The sequence below is a fragment of the Sminthopsis crassicaudata genome, chromosome 6 (genome assembly GCF_048593235.1).
Source record: "Sminthopsis crassicaudata isolate SCR6 chromosome 6, ASM4859323v1, whole genome shotgun sequence".
Classification (NCBI taxonomy): Eukaryota; Metazoa; Chordata; class Mammalia; order Dasyuromorphia; family Dasyuridae; genus Sminthopsis; species Sminthopsis crassicaudata.
This window is the reverse complement of record NC_133622.1, coordinates 155,548,456-155,571,750: the sequence shown is the minus strand read 5'-3', so window position 1 is coordinate 155,571,750 and position 23,295 is coordinate 155,548,456. Positions and strand designations below refer to the sequence as shown.

The 23,295-nt window shown below is 35.9% G+C and overlaps 1 protein-coding gene across 5 annotated transcripts in view; it reads left to right on the top strand.

Moving 5' to 3' along the window:
• The first annotated feature begins 9,655 nt into the window (after positions 1-9,655).
• WDFY3 (WD repeat and FYVE domain containing 3) overlaps positions 9,656-23,295 on the top strand; it is a 306,260-nt gene continuing 292,620 nt past the window's right edge. For all 5 annotated transcript variants that reach the window (XM_074273239.1, XM_074273237.1, XM_074273238.1 and 2 more), the window contains exon 1: positions 9,656-9,776. The gene's annotated coding sequence lies outside the window, so the exon portion shown is untranslated. The remainder of the gene's footprint in view (positions 9,777-23,295) is intronic.

The following is a 23,295-nucleotide window of genomic DNA, read 5'->3' as shown; positions in this document are numbered from 1 at the left end:
CTCTTCCCCCAAATATTTGAAATGGGATTTATTGGCTTTGATTATGTTTAGTAACAAATTATATTAAGTTATATTATGTTTTAGTTACAAATTATATTCAGGGTTTTACATATAAAATCACATTGGTAATTGTAAAGAAGGTGAAGTTATTTTCCTATTTTAAAGCTTCTCTCTGAAAATATTAAGAGACAAGACTCATTTTCCAAGTTCCCCCTTCATGGATCTTTTTTATTATTTTATATTCTTCCTTTCAGCCTATTGATAGTAGTATCTAAATCAAATACAAGGTTCAGGTTAAGATAGAAAGAGTTAGTAGTATGTAAAAATTGAAAATTTCTGAAGCATCAGGTGAACTTATGGGCTCCTGATTTATTATTCTTTTTATAGCTCTGTAGATAATTGAGTTAGATCCATAAGGTTGTAGATGGTTTCTGCTACATCACTTAGTTATTTAAACAAAAATGCATTTAGGAGATTGTATTAAATTGCATTGAATCTTGTTAATGGCAGATTTTTAGCAGAATCATTTAGGAATCTGTGCAAAAGACTTGGAACCAGAGCAGCAGATCTACTAGAAGGAACTTCTTTCAGAGTTGCTCTGAGAATGAGGCTTATTCCAGAATGTCCAAGAGAAGATGCTTCCAGGGACTAGACACCTACCTGCGACATCTAGAACTAAAGATGAAATGTACTGATTAAAAAAATGCATTTAGACCAACAGGATGATTTCAATAAGGCCTGGAGAGACTTACATGAACTGATGCTAAGTGAAATGAGCAGGACCAGGAGAGCAGTGCTATATGATGATCAATTCTGATGGATGTGGCCATTTTCAACAATGAGATGAACCAAATCAGTTCCAATAGAGCATGAATGAACTGAACCAGCTACACCCAACCAAAGAACTCTGGGAGATGACTATGAGCCACTACATAGAATTCCCAATCCCTCTAATTTTGTCCGCCTGCATTTTTGATTTCCTTCACAGGCTAGTTGTACACTATTTCAAAGTCCAATTCTTCTTGTACAGCAAAACAATTGTCTGGACATGTATACATATGTTGTATTTAATTTATACTTTAACATACTTAACATGTATTGGTCAATCTGCCATTCGGGGGGGTGGGGAAGGAGGGGAAAAATTAGAACAAAAGGTTTGGCAATTGTCAATGTTGTAAAATTACCCATGCATATATCTGGTAAATAAAAATTGTTTTTAAAAAAGAATGCATTTAATATTGATGATCATTATCATATTATGTTTGTTGTTTTCTTCGTTACTTTGATGATGTAATTCTCCTCTCTCAAATTAGGTGTTCCCTTTAAACAGTCTAATCCATAGCTTAATTAAGAGTTTATTTAACAAGGTTTGCCACATTATGCAATATATAAAATAATAATACTGTTTGTACTCTTTGTGCCTTTCCTTCTATTATGTCATTTCTTTGTTGCCCCTTAAGATAGATTATTATTCCATCCAGAAATTCCTAGGTGAAGTGTTTAAATAAGTGCTCTTGGGGACTAAGAACTCCAGCATCAAAGAGAGGAATGTTATATGAAAAACATATAAGTAATTCCATTTTGTCTTTATCCATCATTTTGTGATGTTAAGTTCCACTTTCTTGTAAACCACCTAATTTTAAAGAAATCATAAAATTACTCCTTTATCACCCAACTGAAGGAATGTCTCACTTTAGTGTCTTATGATACTCTTCACTAAAAAGGAAAAAAACCCCAACAATCCTGGTTTTTCCCCACTCCTTTCAATTATATAATAATGGTAGAATACAATGGTCCTTGTCCTTGACTGACCCAAATTGTTTTCTTTGTTTTTTTGTAATGAAATTGACCAAAGACTCTTAATTTTGTTTAGTTCAATAATTTTCTTGCTTTCAATTTTATTAGTCTTTTATTTTCAGAATTTCAAATTTGGTATTAATAGAGGGGTTTTAATTTGTTCTTTTTTCTAGCTTTTGTAGTTGCATCCCCAATCCATTGTTCATTTCTTTTTCTATTTTATTCATGTAAACATCTAGAGTTATAAAATTTCCCCTAAGAACTATTTTGGCTGCATACCATAAATTTGGTATATTGTTTCATTATTCCTAACTTTTCTAAATTTTTATTCACTTCTTTCTTGTTTCTTGTTTTGTGGCTAGATTTATCTAGTTCTGATAGTGGGAGGTTGAGATCCCCCACTAGTATAGTTTTGCTGTCTATTTTTTCTTGCAACTCATTTAACTTCTCCTCTAGGAATTTGGATGTTATATGGTGTATATATTTGATACTGATATTACTTTATTAGCTAAGATGCAGTTTCCTTATCTCTTTTAATTAGATCTACTTTTGCTTTTGTTTGATCTGAGATCAAGATCGCTACCTTTTTTTTTTTTTTTTTTTTTTTTTTTAATTTCAGCTGAAGTGTAATAGATTCTGTTCCAGGCTTTTACCTTTACTTTGGATGTATTATTTCTCTGCTTCAAATGTGTTTCTTGTAAACAACATATTGTAGGACACTGGCTTTAATCCACTCTGATATCTGCTACCGTTATATTGGACAGTTTATTCCATTCACATCTACAGTCAAAATTACTAATTCTATATTTCTCACCACCCTATTTTTCTGAAGTTATACTTTTCTCTTTCCTTTCTCACCAATGTTTTGCTTTTGAACACCATGTCCTTAACTCTGTCCTCCCTTTTTTCAACCCTTTCCCCTTTTCTTATCCCTTTCCTCTTCTACTTCTCCCCTATCTTTTATTATCTTTCCCCTTTCTGTTCCCCTCCTACTTACTTCTCTATATGGTGAAACAAGTTTTTATACCAAACGAAATGGTATGATTTCTCTCTTTGAACCAAATCTGATGAGATTAAGATTCAAACAATGCTCATATCTCTTTTCTTTTCTTCAATTGTAATAGGTCTTTTGTGACTCTTTATGTGATGTAATTTACCCCTTTGTTACCTCCTTTTTCCTCTTCTTGCAGTACAATCCCTTTCCCACCCCTAGTTTCTTTTTTATATCATTACAATAAAGTCAAATTATACCTACACCCTCTAAGTATATCCCTAACAAAGATATATTTCTCAAGAGTTGAAGATATCATCTTTCCATATGGGGAAGTAAACATTTTAACCATTAAAAATAGTTTTTTTCTTCTCTTTTTATCTTTTTTTATGTTCTGTATTTGAAGATCAAATTTTCTGTTCAATTCTGGTCTTTCATCAAAAACTGAAAATTTCCAACTTCATTGAATGTCCATCTTTCCCCCAAAAGTTGCTGCTTAGTTTTGCTGGGTAGTTGATTCTTAGTTGTAGTCCAAGCTCCTCTACCTTCCAAAATATCTTACTCCAGGCCCTTTGATCCTTTAAAGTAGAAGTTTCTTGGTCTTGGATAATCCTGATTTTATCTCCTCAATATTTAATTTTTTTTTTCTGGCTGCTTGCAGTATTTTCTTCTTGATCTGATAATTCTGAAATTTAGCTACAATATTCTTTGGAATTTTCCTTGTGGGATCTCTTTTAGAAGGTGATAAATGGATTCTTTCAATAGCTATTTTACCCTTTGTTTGGATATTAGGGCAATTTTCTTTGATGATTTCTTGAAAGATATTGTCCAGGCTCCTTTTTTTCCATCATGGCTTTCAGATAGTTCAATAATTCTTAGACTGTCTCTCCTGAACCTATTTTCTAGGTTAGTTGTTTTTTCAATGAGGTATTTTACATTTTCTTCTACTTTTTCATTTTTCTTTCATTTTACTGATTCTTGATGTCTCATTGAGTCTCATTCCATTTGTCCAATTCTAATTTTTAGTGAATTACTTTTTTCAGTTAGCATTTTTATCTCCTTTTGCATTTGGGCAATTGAACTTTTAATGGAACTGTTTTATTCATTGTTTTTTTTTTTGTTTGTTTGTTTTTTGTTTTTTTTTTTCCCATTTCACTAATTATATTTTTTAGGAGGTTGTTCTCTTCTTTCATTTCACCAATTCTTTTTTTAAAGGAGCTGTCTTCATTCTCGATTTCACCAAATTTATTTTTTAGAAGTTGTTTTCTTCAGTATATTCCTCTCCCCACCATTTCACCATATGTATTGTTTAAGGAATTGTTTTCTTCAATAAATATCTGTGTTTTCAAACTCTTCTGCAAAGCTCTCATTTTCCCCCACCAATTTTTTTCTAACTCTCTTTTAGGATTCTTTTATTTGATGTTTTAAAATAATAGCTTTTTATTTTCATAATATATGCAAAGATAGTTTTCATCAGTCTAGCAAAATCTTATTTCAAATTTTTGTCCCTTCCTTCTCCATTCTTCTCCTCCAAATAGCAAGAATCCTACATATGTTAAACATGTGCAGTTCCTCTCTCTATATTTCCACATTTGTCATATTACACAGGAAAAATCAAATAAGATCCTTTTTGAACCCTTCCAAAAGATCCTCTTGAGACTGAGTCTAGTTCATATCTCCCTTTGGGACTTCAACTGGAGGCATTTTGTCTTTGGTGTCTTCTTTTGAATTTATGTTCTGTTTTCCCCGTCTCCATAGTAGCTCTCTATGGTCAGAGCTCTATTTGCTTTTTTGCTCATTTTTAAACATTGTAGTTTGCTTGTGGAGTACAAAGGAGATTATTTTTAGCTTACCCTACAGGGTGACAGGGGCTTTCACTGCCGGTTTTGGGGCCAATCCTGCAGGTTTCCCCTCTGTGCTGAATGGTCCTGGCCAAGTCCTGTCTGTTATGCTAGGATTCACAGGTTTGCAATTTGCCTTCTGTAGTAGTCCTGAAGGTTTCACAGCTAGTCTGTTGATCCACTGCCCTTCTGAACCAGCACAGAATAGCCAATGCTGCTATATTTTGGCTAAGAGCCTCTTGGTAGTTTCTTGGAGGTCTCTCCTCCTTAGACCTCCTTACCTCAAACCTGTGCTGGGTCACAGAATGTGAATTCTCCCCAGCCCAACTGAAATAGACTTTTCCTTCCAAAATATCTTAAACTGCAAATTATTACACTCTGATTATTTATGGGTTCTGTCACTCCACATTCCATTTGGAGGCTTGATCTAGTGTTGGGAAAGGAAGCCAGGAAGAGTTCAGGCAAAAATCCTCTCTATTCTCTGCCATCCTGGCTCTTCCCCCTCTTAATTAAGTCTTAAAAATACATTAAAATCCATTTATTCTTTTATACTTAGTGATCTCATCATCTTCTTGGGCTCACCATGAGATAATTCCCAAATCTATATATCTAGCCCCAAAACTGGCACACATTATCAACTGTCTCATGTCCAAAATAGAACATGTTGGCTTTCTAACCAAACCCTCCCCTCTTATCCAGTTTCAAACCTCACTTAAGTACACCCTACAAATCTAATCCATTGTCAAATTTTTTTATTTTTACCATTATTTAGATATGCTTACTTTTCTCCATTTGCACAGCCACAACTGTAGTACAAATCATTTTCAATGAAAATTTTGAGACCATTCATTGAAAGCTCTCTCATTTCCTTTCCTATTCCATACAACCCAGATGCCTTCCTCTAAATCTGTTTGGCTTTTAAAGTTCTCCATAACCTTTCCTTCTTTTTTGGCCCTCTTGTTATACCTTATTCTCATCCATTAATCTTTCAATTCAAAGACTAACTTTCTTCCCATCCCTTGTACATATCACTTCATCTCCTGACACTTTGCAATTTTGCTGCCTAGAATTCTTTCTTTTCTTAGTACTGGTTAAGAAATAGAGTAGCAGATTAATGGAATAGATTATACAGTAGTCAATGACCACAGTAATAATAGTGTTTGACAGACCCTAAGATCCAAAATTTTGAAACAAGAAATCACTATATGACAAAAATTGCTGGGAAAATTAGAAAGTACTTTGGCAGAATGTAGGTGGAGAATAGCATCTCAAACCAAATACAAAGATAGGAATGGGTATGTGATTTAAATATAAAGTGTAATACAAAATGTAAAATGGATAATTTAGATTATATATATAACTTTATATATTTATCAAATAGTCAAAGGATATGAACAGGCTGGTTCAGAAGAAGAAATCAAAGATACTTGTAATCATATGAAAAAAATGTTCTAAATCACTCTTGATTGGAGAAATGAAAATTAAAACAACTCTGATAAATCATTCATACCTATGGCTAGCAAGACAAAAAAGGAAAATGTTAAATGTTGGAGGAAACGTAAGAAGAACATGGATACTAATACATTGTTGGTAAGTGTTGTGAACTGACCTAACCATTCTAGGGAACAATTTGGAGCTATGCTCAAAGGGCTATAAAGGCATGTATACTCTTTGATCAAGAAACACTACTCCTAGTACTCAAAAGAAAGGAGGGAAAGACTTATATGTACAAATATATTTATAGCAACTTTTTTTTTAATTGGAAATGCCCAACAAATGAATAAAGATTGAACAAATTATGAAATATCATTGTGATGGATTACTACTATGCTATAAGAATGATGAGCAAGATGATTTCAGAAAAACCTGGAAAGCCTTACATGAACTGATGCAAAGAAAAAAGATCAGAACCAGGAGAACACTGTACACAGTAACAGCAATATTGTAGAATAATCATCTATAAATAACTTAGCCAGGGCAGCTAGGTGGCGTAGTGGATAGAGCACCAGCCCTGAATTCAGGAGGACCCCAGAGTTCAAATCTGATCTCAGACACTTAACACTTCCTAGCTGTGTGACCCTGGGCAAGTCACTTAACCTAACCCCAGCCTCAGAGAAAAAAATAATAATAACTTAGCTGTTTTCTGTAATACAAGGATCCAAAGTAATTCTGAAGGACTGATGATGAAAAATTCTATCTACCTCCAGAGAAAGAACTAATGAAGTCTGAATCGAATGGAAACAGCTTTTTACTTTCTTTTTTTACTATATATTTGGTTTGTTTGGTTTTAGTCTGCTTTTTCTTTTGCAACATGGCTAATATGGAAATGTTCTGCATGACTCCTTGTATAATCTATATAAAATTTCTTGTTTTTTCAAGGATGGAGGGAGAAAATATGGAACTAATTTTTTTTAAATGTTAAATTTTTTTGTTCACATTTAACTGAGTAAATTAAAAAAAAAAACTTCTCTGGCATTTAAAGCTCTTTATAAGTTTAATATCTTTCCAGTCTTCATACATTTTACTATCTCAAACAAAATTACTCAGATGGGATATTCCATCTTTAATCTCCATATCTTTAACCTGAGAGTTCATAGGCTTGGAACAATATGCCATCTTAGTTCCACTTTGTGCTTTTCTTGGATTCTTTCAAGACTCATCTCAAATTCTATATTCCTCAAGAGCCCTTTCCCTATCTTCATTTTTCTCTTCTTCCACCCTGACCAGTGCATTCCCCTACAAATTTCTATTTACTTTGCATGTACTTAATCATTTACATGTTATTTCCCTCATTAGAATATATCCTCCTAGAGGACAAGATTGTTGGGTTTTTTGCCTTTCCATCCCCAATGCTTAGCACAGTGCTTGGCCTGTAGTAAGTATTAAATAAATGCTTATTTTCTTACTGAGTAATTGATTTTTTTGCTCCCTGGTTTCAAAGAATACACTCAGATGTTTTCTGAGTTTATGTCCAAAAGAACTTTTATGAGAGCCTCAAATCTGAACCTTTAACTGAAAAGTCATTATTTTTGTAGTAAAATGTTGATTTTATCTTGGTGTATTGCTTTCCACGTCCCCCTTCTTTGAAGGTAACCGGACACCTTCCATGTCAGACTTTTTATTCCCCTGAGGAGGTAAGGTGTCTTTTTTCCTTGGTAGTCACTTCCCCACAGCAGCAGGCACTATAATCCCCAAAGAGCTCCCAGGCATAGTCTGTGTCAGCAATAGTGAACCTTGCGGTTACCTAGCAACAGGAGAAAGTAAATCATCGCAAATTGTTTCAATTCGATTTAGGCAAACTGGCTACAAGGAAAGAAAAGGCAATTTGAACTTGCTTAATTTTCAGTAAAGTAAAAGCAGAAGTTTCTATTTCTTTTTCTGTATGGAAAACTAGTTGTTGTTTTTTTTTTTTAATCACTGTAACATATCAATTTTAAGACTGTGCAGTGCAAGGACAGGTGATTTGAATTACTGGGAGTATCCCTCTCTATGATAATTATAGTCCTTAAATTCAACTTCCTTACCCCACCAAGAAACCAGTTTAAACTAGTTAACCCAGATGTCTCCCCTATTTACCAATCTTGTCAGAACAAATATACAAAACTGGCAAAGTCCTACATTTTTTTTTTTTTTTGTTAAACTAGTTTCTGACCAATGAGTAGCTCTCTCATTATCTCTCAAGCGAGCCAATGAAAAAGACGGTCTCACAACTCACTTAATATGCATAAGGAAAAAAAGGGGGCAAAATCAGATTCTGCCCACAGCCTTTAAGTAGAGGAGCATCTTATAGGAGCTGCTGTGGAAATCAAGATAATGGCCAATCACCGCCATACCCCCTCTTTGCTACCCCAGCCAGAATGGAACTTTCCTACTTCCAACAAATTCCTCAGTTCCCGACAATAAGCAGCGCCTGGGTGTAGGGGTAGGTCAATGAGGATAGAAGATGGGGGATAGTTGTTGGCTCGCTTGAGAGATAAAGAGAGAGATACTCATTGGTCAGAAACTAGTTTAACCAAAAAAAAAAAAAAAATTAGGACTTTGTCAATTTTGTATATTTGTTCTGTCAAGATTGGTAAATAGGAGATAGAAAGGACCCAACCTTGGGTTGACTCATCTTTGACAGTTGGATAGTAGTCTAGTGGTAGGAGAGAATGGGAGTAATTGACAAGGTGTCAATCAGGATGGGGATGGGAAATATGAAAGGGGAAGGGAACACCGAAGGGGACGTTAAGTGGGGGGTGATTTGGTCATAGGGAATGGAAATAGGGAAGGAAAAGCAAGAAGGGGAAGAAGAGGAAGGAGAAGGGAGGGTCAGGAAGGTGAGTTTCTAAGAGGAAGGGGGCGGGGTGGGGGAAAGACGAGAAACTGGAAAGGTCAAGCTCGGACTGGGAGGAGGACCCACCGCGCTCTCAGACAGGCGAAAAGCGTCGGGGAGCCCAGGAACCTGGAGCACGGACGCGGGCGGAGGAGGGCCGGAGCGGTGGTGGGGAGGGCAGAGGAGGAGAGGGGAGTGCGGTGCAGCTCCAGTTCCTGCTGGTGCCTCTGCCGGTGGCTCGGGAGGAGCTGGAGCCGTAGCAGGAGGAGCAGGAGGAGCCGGAGGAGGGGAGAAGGGAGGCGGGGAGGAGGGGCGGGAGGGCTACGGGAGGAGCCCGAGCTGCCGCTGCCGCCGCCGCCGCCGCCGCAGCCCAGCAGCAGCAGCAGCAGGAGGAGGAGGAGGAGGAGGAAGAAAAAAGAGAAGGAGAAGGAGGAGGAGGAGGAGGTTTCCTAGCCAGCCTGCCAGTCTGCTTGCCGGAGGAGGAGGAGGAGGAGAAGGAAAATTAAAGATGGCCACCGGCCGCTGCAGGAGACGGCTACAAGCCGTCACCCTCGGGGACTGTCCCTCAGGCCGACCTCGGCCTTGATGGAGAGGAGGCGCAGCGCGGGCAGCGCCGAGGTGGAGGCGGCGGCCGCAGGCACCGGGAGCCGGGCCCGAGGAGCCCGAGGCGGCGGCGGCTGGAGGCGGGGTGGTGGCCGAGGAGCAGGCGGCGGCATCGGCGGCATCGGCGGCGGCGCCATCGGCGGCATCGGCGGCGGCGCTTGAGCAGCTCCCTGGCCGGCCCGGTCGCCCGGGCCCGCGGACTCCCGAGCCTCGCTCGCCCGCCCTCGCGGTGAGTGTCAGCTGGGGCTGCTCCCGGCCGCGGCGGGATGGCCTCGGCCCAGCGTCGCTGCTTGCGCCCGGGTCGGCCGGACCGGGGCCGGGGCCGGGTGGGGCTTTCGCCGGGGACTGACGGGAGGACGCGGGGAGGCCGGACCGGCGGCCTCGGGAAAGTCGGGGCGCCTCGGGGCCGGGGGGCGGCGGGCGGGTCCGCGGCCATCGCCCTGGGGCATTTACCTGCCGGATCCCCAGCACAATGGGCGGCCGCCCTCCCCGTGACCGGGGCTGCCGCTCCTGGCTGCGGCTGGGGCTTTAAACCGGACTTCCCGTCCTTTCTTGTGGGTTTAAGGGAATTTAAACAATTACATTTTGTGGAAGGAAACGTGACCAAGCTGCAGACGAATAAACAAACATATTTTAGTGATTTTGCAAGATTCATTAGCTCCAGTTGATTACATATCACCCTTTTTTTTTTTTTTTTTTGGTAAAATCGCATACTTTTAATTTTCCTTATATAAGCTTAATTTCCAGGCTGGTATTGCATCACAGACACAAAAATATTTGCTTTTGCACTCATACCTGATACACACTATTTGACTTAAAAAATGCTAGTCTAGATGTGTATGCTCAGATTTACTACTAAAATCTGTCCTCTTTTGGAAACCGTGATTTAAATATTATTTAGACATAAAAATATTATTTAGATGAACTTATAAATTAGAATATTAACATTTTCTACTCTTTTCTTCCCCCCACCCCCTCCAACATATATAGCATGGCATAAGGTTACTCTGAGGGCTCGGGACAAATTTGACCTCTCTGTGAGCCAATCACCGGCCTTGATGGATATTGTTATTTTTATATCATAGTTGTCTTTGAATAAATGGCATTCCAGATTCTTTTGGTAACATTCTGTCTCTAGCTCTTTGACAATATAGATTCCTTTTACTGGAAACGATATTTCTCTGAATTGAAATTGAGTCCAGGTTTCAAATGTTGTTCTAACTTAAAAATTTCTGCAAAACTAAGTAATGAGAAAACATGATATTCTGACATCTCAAAAATGGGTTGCAAAGATCGGTGAAAGGAAGACTAATGAATTCCTTCTGGTAGAAGTAATTAGAAGGCTTTCTTTCTTAGTGCCTTCCCTCTGAGATTATCTCCAATTTATGCTGCATTTATCTCTCTTGTACCTAGTTTGTTTACATGTTTTCTCCCCCATTAAACTGAGCTCCTTGAGAACTGACTATTTTTGCTTTTCTTTGTATCTCCAGTGCTTAGCACGGTGCCTGGCACATAAATACTTGTTGACTTGATTAGTCAAAAGGGAGAAAAATTAAGGACCAATGAGGTATTTCTCCTTTGTTTTGGGTGCCAATCATCAATTTTTTTTTTTTTTTAATGTTTAAAAGAAAAGATTGTTATTGGAATAGCACTAGATTGAGAACTTGATTTATGGCTATCATTTCTTAATGTACATATTGTTCCCCCCCCCCCCAGGCTGGAGTTAAGTGACTTGCCCAGGGTCACACAGCTAGGAAGCGTTAAGTGTCTGAGACCAGATTCGAACTCAGGTCCTCCTGAATTCAGGGCTGGTGCTCTATCCATTGCGCCACCTAGCTGCCCCAATGTACATATTGTAATTAAAAAAAAAAGATTTAATTAAACCGGTGATTGTTGTTGATTTTAACCAATCTTAAAAATAAGATTCATATAATCTTAAAACTACATTTGAAAACGATTTTTCAGATCATCTGGTCCAACTTCCCATACAATGCAGGAATCCTTATACTTTCCTGATTGACGAGTGAACACTTTTTGGTGACAGGAAGTTCACTACTTAACAAAATTGCCCTCACATTTCTAGGTAACTTTAATTATTTGGAAATTCATTCTTATGTGGAGCTAGACTGTTTCTTTGTGATTGATAGCATTGGTTTTAGTTCTGTTTCTACCTATATTGAAATTCTCATTTATGAAGTGAAAATTGAAAATGCAAAAATAGTATTGGTCAAATGGGTAATTTATAAATATAATTAGCAAATCCTAATTGTATCAATCAGTACATTTTTTATTAGAGTTTTCTTTTTCATAGAGTTCCACAAATCAAATCAACTCAAAATTATTATCTTGTTCTGGTCTTAGAAAATGTGGAAGTTCTTCAAACCCCTCTGCTTGTTTCCTTGGTTTCTTCACCTTTGAAAGCTTACCCCTTCAATCAATGCTTCTTTAACCCTAATTTACAACCTCTTTTTAGTTACTGATTCCTTATTTGCAGCATGTAAACATGTCCCTTTCTCCCTCAGCCTTTAAAAACCTTCACTTTATCTTGCCATCTCCTCAAGTTGTCATATTATATGCCCTTACTTCTTTACCCAGCTAAACTTGTAGAAAAAAAGCTGTTTATATGTTCATTACTTGAAGTTTCTCACGTCAAATTTATTCCTCTTTGCTATCTGGCTTTTATTCCCACTGCTTGACTCTTTCAAGTAAATGCTTGTTACCTTTCAAAGATGATCTTTAATTGTTAAATCCAGTTGTCTTTTTCTTAGTTTTCATCCTTCTTGACAACTTTTGAAGCATGTCACTCTATTGCCTATCATTTTACTCCTGAATGCTCTCTCCTCTCTGGGTTTTTATGAAATTGTTTTTTTCTTGTTTGTTTTTTTCCTACCTGTCAGGTCATACCTTTTCAGGATTATTATCCATGCCATGCTACCTATACATGAGAAAATATTCAGTTCTTTGAGAGTATAGATTATTCTTTGCATCCCTTGCCTAGCTCCTAGCACAGAGCAGACACTTTTAAAATGCTGATTAACTAGGCTTACTTCTTTTTTCTCTCTACATTCTTTTCTCTTGTTGATTTTAGCTATTTCATTTTGTTGTAAATGCTCTTAAATTTGCATATCCAGTCTTCCTCTTCTGTGACCTCTAGATCCATCATAAGTCATTTTCTCTTTTTGTAAATCTCTTCTTTATTTCCCTCATGGGTACTACCATCCTTCGAGCTTCTCTTAAGTCTTCATCGTCTCCCTTTTGCACCCTGTATTTGGTTGATAATGAAATTCCATTGGTTCAATCTTTTCAACATTTCTCTCAACTGACCTTCCTTTTACCCACCTTCTCCATAGCTGCCTTAGTTCAGTAGCTCATTTTATCCAGTTTTTTTTTCCTTTCCAAACTGTCTTGCACATAGCTGCTAAATTGATATTTCTGTTGACACTGCTCAGAACTCCTCTTCTCTGGAAGCTTCAGTGGATCCCTATTGTTCCCTGGGATGAACACAAATTCCTGTTAGGCTAGAGTCAAATTATGAAAGACTTTGAATGCTACTATTTACATACTTATTGCTTGGTACTCTGTCTCACACAGTTTTCTATCCAGTTAAACTGGCTTAGTTATTGTTGTTTGTCCTCATTCTTAAAGAGAACTAGTGACATTATAGAGTGACAAATTGATTCCTTAGGTGAATTGGATTTTAAGTGAACAAAGTCTCCAGCCTCCTTCTCTTCCAGACTTCAGTAGTAAGACATACTTCCAGATAACTGGCAATGGTTTGGGATGCAGTGGGTGGCTTTGGCCTTTAATAATGTTGGTGAAAGAGGAAGGGGAGGAGGGAGGAAGGAGGAAGTCCATCTTTAGTTTTTTTTTTTTTTCTAATAGACATACTTGAATACTTCTCTCCATTTCTGGGTTTGAGAATCCTTACCTTCCTTTTAAGCCTTACCTCACTTCCTTTTAGGGCTGTTCTTTTAGGGCTCTTACTTTGCATGTATCCTACATTTTATATGTTTTGTTCCTACTTATTTTAAGAGTTTCATTTTCTTTTGAGGGCAGGGATTCCTATTTTGGTATTTGTACTTTTAATACCCAGCATGATGTTTGACACATAGTAGGTACTTGATAAGCATCTAATTTATTGACTGGCCATCATTCTCAATATCATTTTATAAGCATTTCATTCATTATGGATCTCCTTTTCCTTTCCTCCAAGGGTTTAAATGCTAAATGGTTCTATAGCATTTAACATAATTTGGCTATATTGGACAACTATTTAACCATTTTGCATCTTTTTTCTTTTCTGTAAATTGAGAATAGTACTTACAATATTAGCTTGAATTGTTATGAAGTTCAAATTAAGATAATATGTGAAACTGGTTTGTCAATATTAGAACACATAAAAATGTTAGCTGCTATTTCTATTAATATTCTTTCTTTTTTCTGTTGTCAATTTGTTTCCCAATTTGAGAGGCTTGGTTAAAGTGTATATTGTTTTAATATCTTGTTGTTTATAAAAACCAACCTTGCCAACTCACATTTTTAAATAATTCTGTGTTTAAAAAATACTGCTTTATTCAAAGATTTAATAATATAACTTGGATTTGGCAGAAATAAAATCTCAGGGTTTGGGGAATTTAAAATCTAGGTAGAACCCAGAAAAGTTTATCACAAGAAAATGTGTGAACTTGGATCTGTCTTTCAAGAACCCTGACTAATTTTGTGACCTTGTGGAGATCCTTTTACCCCTCTGAAGATTTAGGCATTTAAAGTTATCACTGAGATCCTTTCCAACCCTTCACATTTTTGTGGTTGGTCTCTCTGCTACTTTGTTAAAAGAATCTTCTCATAAGTTATCAGTCACCTTTTTTATAAAGCTGCTGAATCAGACTTAACTACGTAATAATTTAGGTGCAAGGCAGCATAATGGATAGAAGACTGGCTTTTGGACCTAGGAACACTAGATTTCAGGTTCTGTCTTTGATGTGTGTGTGTTTGTGTGTATTTATATACGTATACATACCACATGTGTGACCACAAGCAGCCCTCTAAAACTAATTTGCAGATGAGTTGTTCATCTTCATTGTGGAAAAGCATTTCTACTTTAGAAAATTCCTACAAGGATAAACTTGATAAGGATATGTTATTCATTTTTCTCTGTCCCCTACTCTTTTTCCCCCCACCTATTCATAACTCTCCCATTCTAATTTTGTCCCACAGAATATCTTGATTCATCTGTAAAAAGATTGTAAGGTTCTGTTCATGGTGTTTAATTATGTTTTTACCCTCACTTCTATTTCTTTGAATTCTCTTTCCATCTGTATTCCCTTGTGTGCTCTTAAAAAAAACCTGTCTTATATTGATCCTTTTGTTTTTATCCTGAAGGTCAGTAACTTATCTGTCTGTCTGACTGTTTCTTTCACATAAATAACCTGTAAAGATGAGGTAATTTATTTCATTACTTAACTTTCCTTTGTAATTATACTTATCTATCTTTTTATTTTTCTGGTATTTAGGGTATTTGTAGGTTAAATATAATGCTTGTCTTGCTTCCTCTATAAAAATGCTTCTAAAACTTCTCTTTTGTCAAATGCCATCTTCTTTATTGATTTTATAATCTTGAGTGTGCTATGTCTTGTCAAGCTTGAAACTTAAACTTCTTTGCTTTATAGAATATGTTATTCTATTCCTTTCTGAGTACATATAGAATAATTTTGTATAATGCTAATTTCTACTTTAAAATATTTGCTGTCTTTAATCTGGCTGCTTATAAAATTTGTTTATTTGTCATTAGAATTGTTCAATTTAAGCACTGTACATCTTGGGAGTTTGAAATGGAGGGTCTTTAAAAAACCAAATCAAACCAAACCCTGGAAGTGATGTCTAGATCCTTTTGATTGATGCTGTGCTTTTTGTATTCAGAAGTTCTAGAAATGGTGTGCTCCTGTTATTTCTTGCATTATAGTGTTTAGGCTTTTTGATTGGTCATAATCTCTTGAGAGATCTTTAATCCTTAAGTCGTTTTTGTGTATCCTGTCTTCAAGGTCAATGACTTTGATTCCTCACATTCTCAGTTCCTATCTTCAATCTGCCCCCCCTGCTTCCTCATATCCAGTCTGACTGGGTCTGTTGATTTTACCTTTGTAGCATCCACTCTGGTAGCCTGCTTGTGGATCTGCCTCTCATTAGTCTCTATCTAGTCTGTCTGCTGCTCAGCTGCCCAAGTGATCTTCAGTTGCATGTCTGACCATGTCATCTCTGAGTCTCTGTTGAGTACACAATGTTTTTCCATGGAGCTTTTCACCTAGGGGCCAGTCCAGACAGAAGGCAGTAGTTACCTCTCTTTTCTCTTCCTCATGTGACTGGGCACAAGCCTGCTACTTTTTTGTGGCAGTATGAGGGAATATGGGTGGGGTGGGGGGAGTTCAGAATGTTAGAGGTTGGGATACCTGATGGGTCCTAGATCAAGATTAGCTTGTGTAAGCCCCTTCTAGGAATATGGGGGGTAGTGGGGAAGGAATGCTGAATGGGCGCTTTATTGAGGTTTTCTCTTTTCCTGTGAATTCAGCTGTTCTTGCTATACATCTGACACATAACTCTTCATTATGGGGAAGGGGAAAAGTTTGATAGTTTGGGCTGGGGAAAGTTAAATCTGACATCTTGTTGTTCATGTCACTTGGAATAGAAATAAATTATTAAGTTAAGAGCCTTGGCTGAACTTTTTTATTTCTGAATGGTAGTTATATGCCATGTTGGCCACGTGGATTAAACCTTCCCAGTCAATTTTAACAGAACATTAGGTTGAGAATAGTAGTACCCTTCTGTAGATGAGAATACTCATAACTCTTATTCAAATACTTTATAATAATGTAAATTAATGTAAATTGATGTATGTGTTAACCATTTCTATGAGAGTGTTTAATGGTGGCTTTAATAATATGAACTTACAATTATAAAAATATCACTATATCCTTTTATTGGGCAGCTTAGAGTGAGGGAGTCCTGATTTGAAATCCATCCTCAGACAATAATTGTGAGATATTGGAAAAGTCACATTATAACTACTATCTGTCTCAGTTTCCTCCTCTGTAAAATGGAGCTAATAATACTGCTTGCCTTCCAGAGTTGTTTTGAGGATAAAATGGGAAAATAATTGTAAAGTGATTAGCATAATGCTGGACACATAAGTAAGTAGTGGTATATGTGTTAGCTATTGTTAGCTATTACCTGCATTACATCACTTTGACTTTTAACTGTGCAGTAAATGTTAATAAATGCTTAATTTATTGATTGGTCATCATTCTCAATATCATTTCATAAGCATTTCATCCACTATGGATCTTTCTTTCCTTTCCTCCAAGGGTCTAAATGCTAAATGATTCTATAGCATTTAACACAATTTGGCTATATTGGACAACTATTTAACTATTTAATTTATTTATTAGGATCTTTCAAAGATGAGAGTTCAGTGAACTAACCTTGTACTTTAGAGATCAGGTTTTAATTCTCACTTCCTACACTAGTGTTAGAACTATGTGCCTGTGACCATGGAGATATTACTTTGAAATTAAAATAATAATTATTGTATAACCCTGATCCTCCCAGAATTACTGTGGGGAAAGCATTTTGTAAACCATTAAAACATGCTATTATAAATTTGAGTTGTGATTTATTTACAAATAGGTCTACAGTTGCTTTATAAGATAATAGCAATTGTATGTACATATGAGTCGAATAATTTAAAACTTTGGTAATGTCTTTTGTAGTCACCAAAAAACTAAAAGGGGCAATAGGACTGCAAACATATTTACTATATCAGTAAAGTCTTGTATGGGTAGTTTGTTTAGTAAGAACTTTAGTAGCTAAAAAGAAAATGGAGTAATGGTCAAACTTTGGAAAAGAATGATTTTTTTAAAAACTAGTCTTCAGATTTTTAAAAGTTATTTTTAAGTGACATAGCTATATCTATTTTGGAATAGATTTTCAATGTTTGGAAAGTTTTCATTTTGTAGTTACTTTCTAAATGTATATTTGCTTTACAAATACTTCTTTTAAGCAGGAAATGTATAAAAGTTTCTTGTTTTCATGCTGTCAGATTTTATCAGTGTAGTAATTCTTAATGACATTCAGAAGTACTAATTAAAATTTTTTTCTCAGGAAACAAATGAACCAATATATATTCAGATTGAAATAATTTTAATATTTCAAAATATCAGTGTTGTGTGGTAGTATATGGAATTGCCAAAAATGAGATACAGAATTTAACATTTCAGAATATAATCTCATTATTTACGTGTAAGTTGTAAACAAATTTGTCATGCCATGCAAGCTTAAAAGCAGCTTTTTTTCCCCCAAAAAATTCTAGACTTGTTTTTTAATCCTGATTATGAGGGGAAAGTGTATATTTCTGATTGTCATATCATAAATTTAAATTCATATAACAATTTCTTCATTTCTAAAATGAGAGCGTTAGACTAGATGATCTCTAAGGAAGCTTAAAATTCCATTTTGCACTTTAAAAAAAAAATATTGTTCTGTTCCTTTTGATTCCCCTTCTATTATTTCATAAGACTTTATTTTTGCTGTCACTGGGTCATCCTAGTGGTAAGAATGAAGTGTTTGGTTCAGAAACTACAACATATTAGTTGACTACAGAGTATAACAATATTGGATATTTTATCTACCTCATTCTATGTGTGTGTAAATATCTGTGTATATCACAAATGCATATAAAATACTGAATACTTTTTGTTTTGATCTTGGTTTCTTGATTGGATTCTCTAGCTTAGAAGATGGGTTCTTTTCTCTACCTTTGTCCTAGAGAATTCATTGTTATTAAGGCCAGAATCCCTGATCAAAGCTTTAGCCTGAGTACTTTTTCCTAACTGATTGTCTTAACACTAGTCCCTTTCTTAGCTCACTAGGTCTGGAACTTCCTGGATCCTGTGCAGACTTCCTGATTTTAGAGCTCATAGAACTGCAGGCAGAGTCATAGGGGAACTAGACTGTTAGGGCCCAAAACATCCCAGAAGACCAACAAGATGCTGAGGTCATCTTTGTCTTTGTTGCTTTGAAGTGTACTTGAGTCTCAGCACCTTGTTTTTATTGGTGATGTTCTGTGGGATTCCCATTGTGATTGGCTAACTTAGACATTCTGGTTTTCAGACAGTATTTTGTGATGGTAGGGGATGTGTAAGTGTGTGTGTGTGTGTGTGTGTGTGTGTGTGTGTGTGTGTGTGTGTGTGTGTGTGTAATAATCTGAAATTTCTTCAAATTACTGAATTTTTCAGTAACCATTTGTGAAGAGCTCCTTGGTTTATTTCTTTACCAGCATAATACTTTCTGCTCTGCTGAATGAATAAAACTGACTTTCTGTGATTTTCCTCTAGTTTTACTTGTGAATTTTGATGTAGTTAAGAGTGTATATTTGTAGCTCTACATAATTCTGACTTTTATATTTGAGGGTATTATAGTTAAAGACTACTAACATTTTAATATGTTTAGTATTTAAAGGATTCCTAGGTGAAAAAGGAATTTCAAAGCTAGCTTTCAATTAGCATGAAGTGTTTACCAAGTCGTAGCACTGAGATTTACTTACCTTCAGGTAGGTTTTACAACCTTTGGACTGATAAGTATATATAAAAGAATACAAAGTGATTTCAAAAGAGAGAATACTGTCAACTGGAGGAATTTTGGGAAAAGTCTGGGATATATAGTTGTACTTAAACTGTGCCTAGAAGGAAGAAATGAAAAGGGAATGTCCTTCCTTGCTGGGTATGGGTATGTTGTTTATGGAGAATGGCTTGCTGGTCAGTTTGACTATATAAAGATGAATAACATGAAATAAAATTCGAAATGGAAAGGGAGCCACCAATTATATTTTTATATTGCCTTATTCTTTAAAGCATTAATTATTTTGCTATTTCCCTAGTGGTGATTTGGGATGATGATAAGAAACATTTGTGATGATATTAAGATTTACATGAGTTCCTTTGTGAGTTTGGCAAACTTACTTAAAAGCCTGGCATTTCTGTTTGTAATGGAGATAGTATCTGCTGGAAGACTGGTGATTTTTACTTAATACATGATAAAAATAATATTTAGATCTCAAGAGTTAGCTTCTGCTCTTATGTAGTAGTATACTTAAGATGATATTGCCTCAGCTAACATTTTCTAATGGCATATCATTAGTAAGCTCCAGCCCTGACCCAGATTGGATCCCAAATTACCCATTCCCAACTGCCTAGGAGAATGTTATCTTTTACCCTATGTTATGGCAGCACCAAGTGCCTCCTTATCTTTTTTATCTAATGAGTTCTTAGAACCAATTGACATTAATCATGTATTCCTGAATGTACTGAGAGAACACAAACAACTTAATATTGATAGAAGGGGGAAATTTTTTTTTTAAAGAAAAAGCTGCCATGTAATTGCTGGATGATGTATATGTGAAGCCCGATGAATGTACTCCAAAAACAAGCTGCTGTTTTGGTTTATTGTTACTTGAATTACCAGATAATTGTAACATTGCTATTTGGATTTTTGTTGTCTTATTTATTCATTTATTTATTTATTTATTTTAGAAAAATCTCACTTGAATTAGATAAATTAGCATTGATATGATTTTTCCAAAAAGTATACCTTAGATAATGAGCTTCTTCATTACATCTAATAAGCTTTTCTAAAGAGCATTTTATTTTGCTTGTATGCTCTTGCATATAAGAGCATTCTTATTAAATTGTTTATTTAAACAAATTATTCTTTACATTGGATTTAATTTTTATTTTCTAAATGATTTGTTAATAAGACGATTTGCTACATCTGACTTTAAACTGACATTGTATAAAGTGCTAAACTCCAGATTTGCAAAGATCCAAATTTGCAGGTTGGGCAAATTACATGATGCTGGACTTTAGAGTGAATTGCTGGGCAACTCACTTCACTTATCTTGTTTGCCTCAATTGTAAAATGGGGATATTAACTCAGAATTGTTGCAAGGATTAGTTTGTAATATTTGTATAGTTGTGTGGATGCTCTATAGTGCCTGCTGCATAGTGATGCTATATAGTTATTGTAATTATTATTATCCAAAAGAAGGTTTTTAACTCCTTTGGTTTATATTACACAGTGGGTTTAAATGGTATGGGCATTTTTGTGTGTGTGTGTGTGTGTGTGTGTGTGTGTGTGTGTGTGTGTGTGTGTGTGTAATTGTTTAGTAGAGAAGATGAATTCACTAAGAGTTCTACAAATAATGTATTAGTACTGTCTTCTTCCATCTCTCTCCAACATTGGCTGTCTTCATCTTTTATTATCTTTGCCAAATTTTTGGGAATGTGGTGAAACCACTTTTTGAATGCATTTTTCATAATATTAGTGATGTGGAGCAGCAATCTTTTATATGGCTAATAGTTTATGATTCATTTAAAAATTATTGTTAGCTTTTGGCTATAGTTAAGCTTTCTTATAAAAAAAACTTGCAGGTATTTGTAATCTGTGATTGAAATAGGGATTATGATGATAAAGTAAAACACTTAAAATACTTTTTTTAGATTGATATTTCTAAGCTTCTAAAACACTCAGCTATTTTTGTAGATCTTTATTACACCCAGTCTATTCCCAAGCATATATTTTTGCTTGTAGTTTGAATTTGTTAGATGAATAACCAATAACCTCTTGGATTGTTGTCACAATAATTAATACCTCAAATGAACTAGTTGTTATCCTTTAAAGTAAATTGTTTCAAAGCAATTTTAAGATTTATGAATGAGAGCCTAATCTTAGAACTATTTGTGAGATTGATAAACATTATAGTACTATGTGTTCACGTTTAACAACCTAGTGAATGCATGTATCAGCAGCTTTTCTGGCCCAAGTGCCACAGTTAGAATACAGCAGCATTTTAAAATAAAGCTCTAAGTAATAGGAGATAAAGAGTAGAGTGAAATTTTGGGGGTTGGAGGGAAAGGTTCAAATGATAATATTAAAATATATGTCCTTTTTAATATTTGACAGTTCCTTGGCATATTAAGTGTTTATTTTGTGCCAATATCTGGTGATGGATTCTGAGCCTTCAGGGGACAGTGATATATTTACAGGGAGTGTAACTTTGAAACTTATCTTGGACGTCCAAATGCCCTTTCCTGGGTTTGCTTCAGTGTCATTGCAAGTACCAAGAAGGAAGTTGAAGAAGAATAAAGTGGTTCTGCTGATTCAACTTTTCATATCCTTCTTGCGTGCATCTGAATGGGTACTGCTTCAAATTCTGTCTCAGATGCAGATCAAATCTGTCTCTGATGACACCTCCATAACCTTTCCTGATCTCCCCCAATTACGTTGTGTGGTAGAGTAGTATCCACTCCATGCTTTATGGATATCCTCATTAATCTTTAGTTTTTATGTTTCTATGATATAATCTAATTCAGTACAATTCACAGGTGTTTGTAAAATGAGTGCTTCTGTATTCAGAAATCACAAGAAGAGGCTAGTAGAAATCAAATGCCTATAAAAGAAACCTATAAATTGCAGGCCCAATTTCATTTCAATTCAATAAACATTTATTAAATTTCTACTTTTATGAGCTACTTTGCTAAGCAATGGAGATTAAAAAAGTCTTTATCCTCAAAGAGTTTATAGTCTAGTAGGTCCAGATAATACATAAAAGGAAGTTGGAAAGCTAAGGGGCCGGGAAAGGGAAAAAGGAGCAGGGGTACTTGGTATGGAGGTATTATGTTGCATGTAGTCAACTCCAAATAGCTGCTGATGGAAAATGGACAGTGACCTATAAAGTTCACATTTGAAAGTTCTGTAAAAGAAGTTTTTTGGGGGAATTTGATATTTTTCCCATCAGTGCTCTATTTGGAGTGGAGAGGTAAGGCATTTCTAAATATACTAAACCATTTTTTATTTTATATATTTTTCAGCTTTATTGCACATTGTTTCTCTCCATGAATTCTGTGCTACTGCCATATTTGTCTTCTTGCCTTCTTTTTGTACTTCTCATGATATGAGTCTCCATTCTCCCCAGTTGTATCTTTGCACTGGCTATCTCTTAGGATCTTTGATTTCTTTTATGATTCAGCTCTCAAGTACCACCTTTTACAGGAGCTCTTTCCTGGTTCCTACCATCTGTTTAGGGCCTTCCTCCAATGTTCTCCAGTTTTACATCTATTTTGTCTAATATGAATATAATGTTTCCTTTGGAATATAAACTTTCATCTGGGATGAGGACCTGTTTGCTTTTGACTTTTTTATTCATGTAATCTACCACAAGACTTGTAGTAGGTACTTCATAAATGCTTATTGGTTGTTGTATAAAGAGAATAGGAGAATAATAGGATAAAATTGGAGAAGAGAAAAAATTGGTATAGCATTATTCCACTTCAGGTTTGTATTTATCAGTGATACTGATACCATGAGTGTTGATATTTGACCTAAGCTGAATTTGGGCAGCATTTTAGAATCACTTCCCTATTTTATAAGCATTTAACTTCATCCATACTCAGCTTAAGTGCTGAGGAAACTTTGAGTCACATAGGACATGCAGTACTAACAAAAAAGTGATGTTCTCATTGCTTCCTGCTTTCTTTTCCGTGGAGGCTTAAGCTCAAAACTTAGTCATTAGAGGAATTAGGAACGCCTTTTTATGTCCTTGTTGTAGATTACACAATTACCAGAGTTGTTTGGCCATTTCTGTTATGGTGGGCTACAGAAGGATTTCCAGAAATGACTTTGAAAATGATAAAGTAGGGACT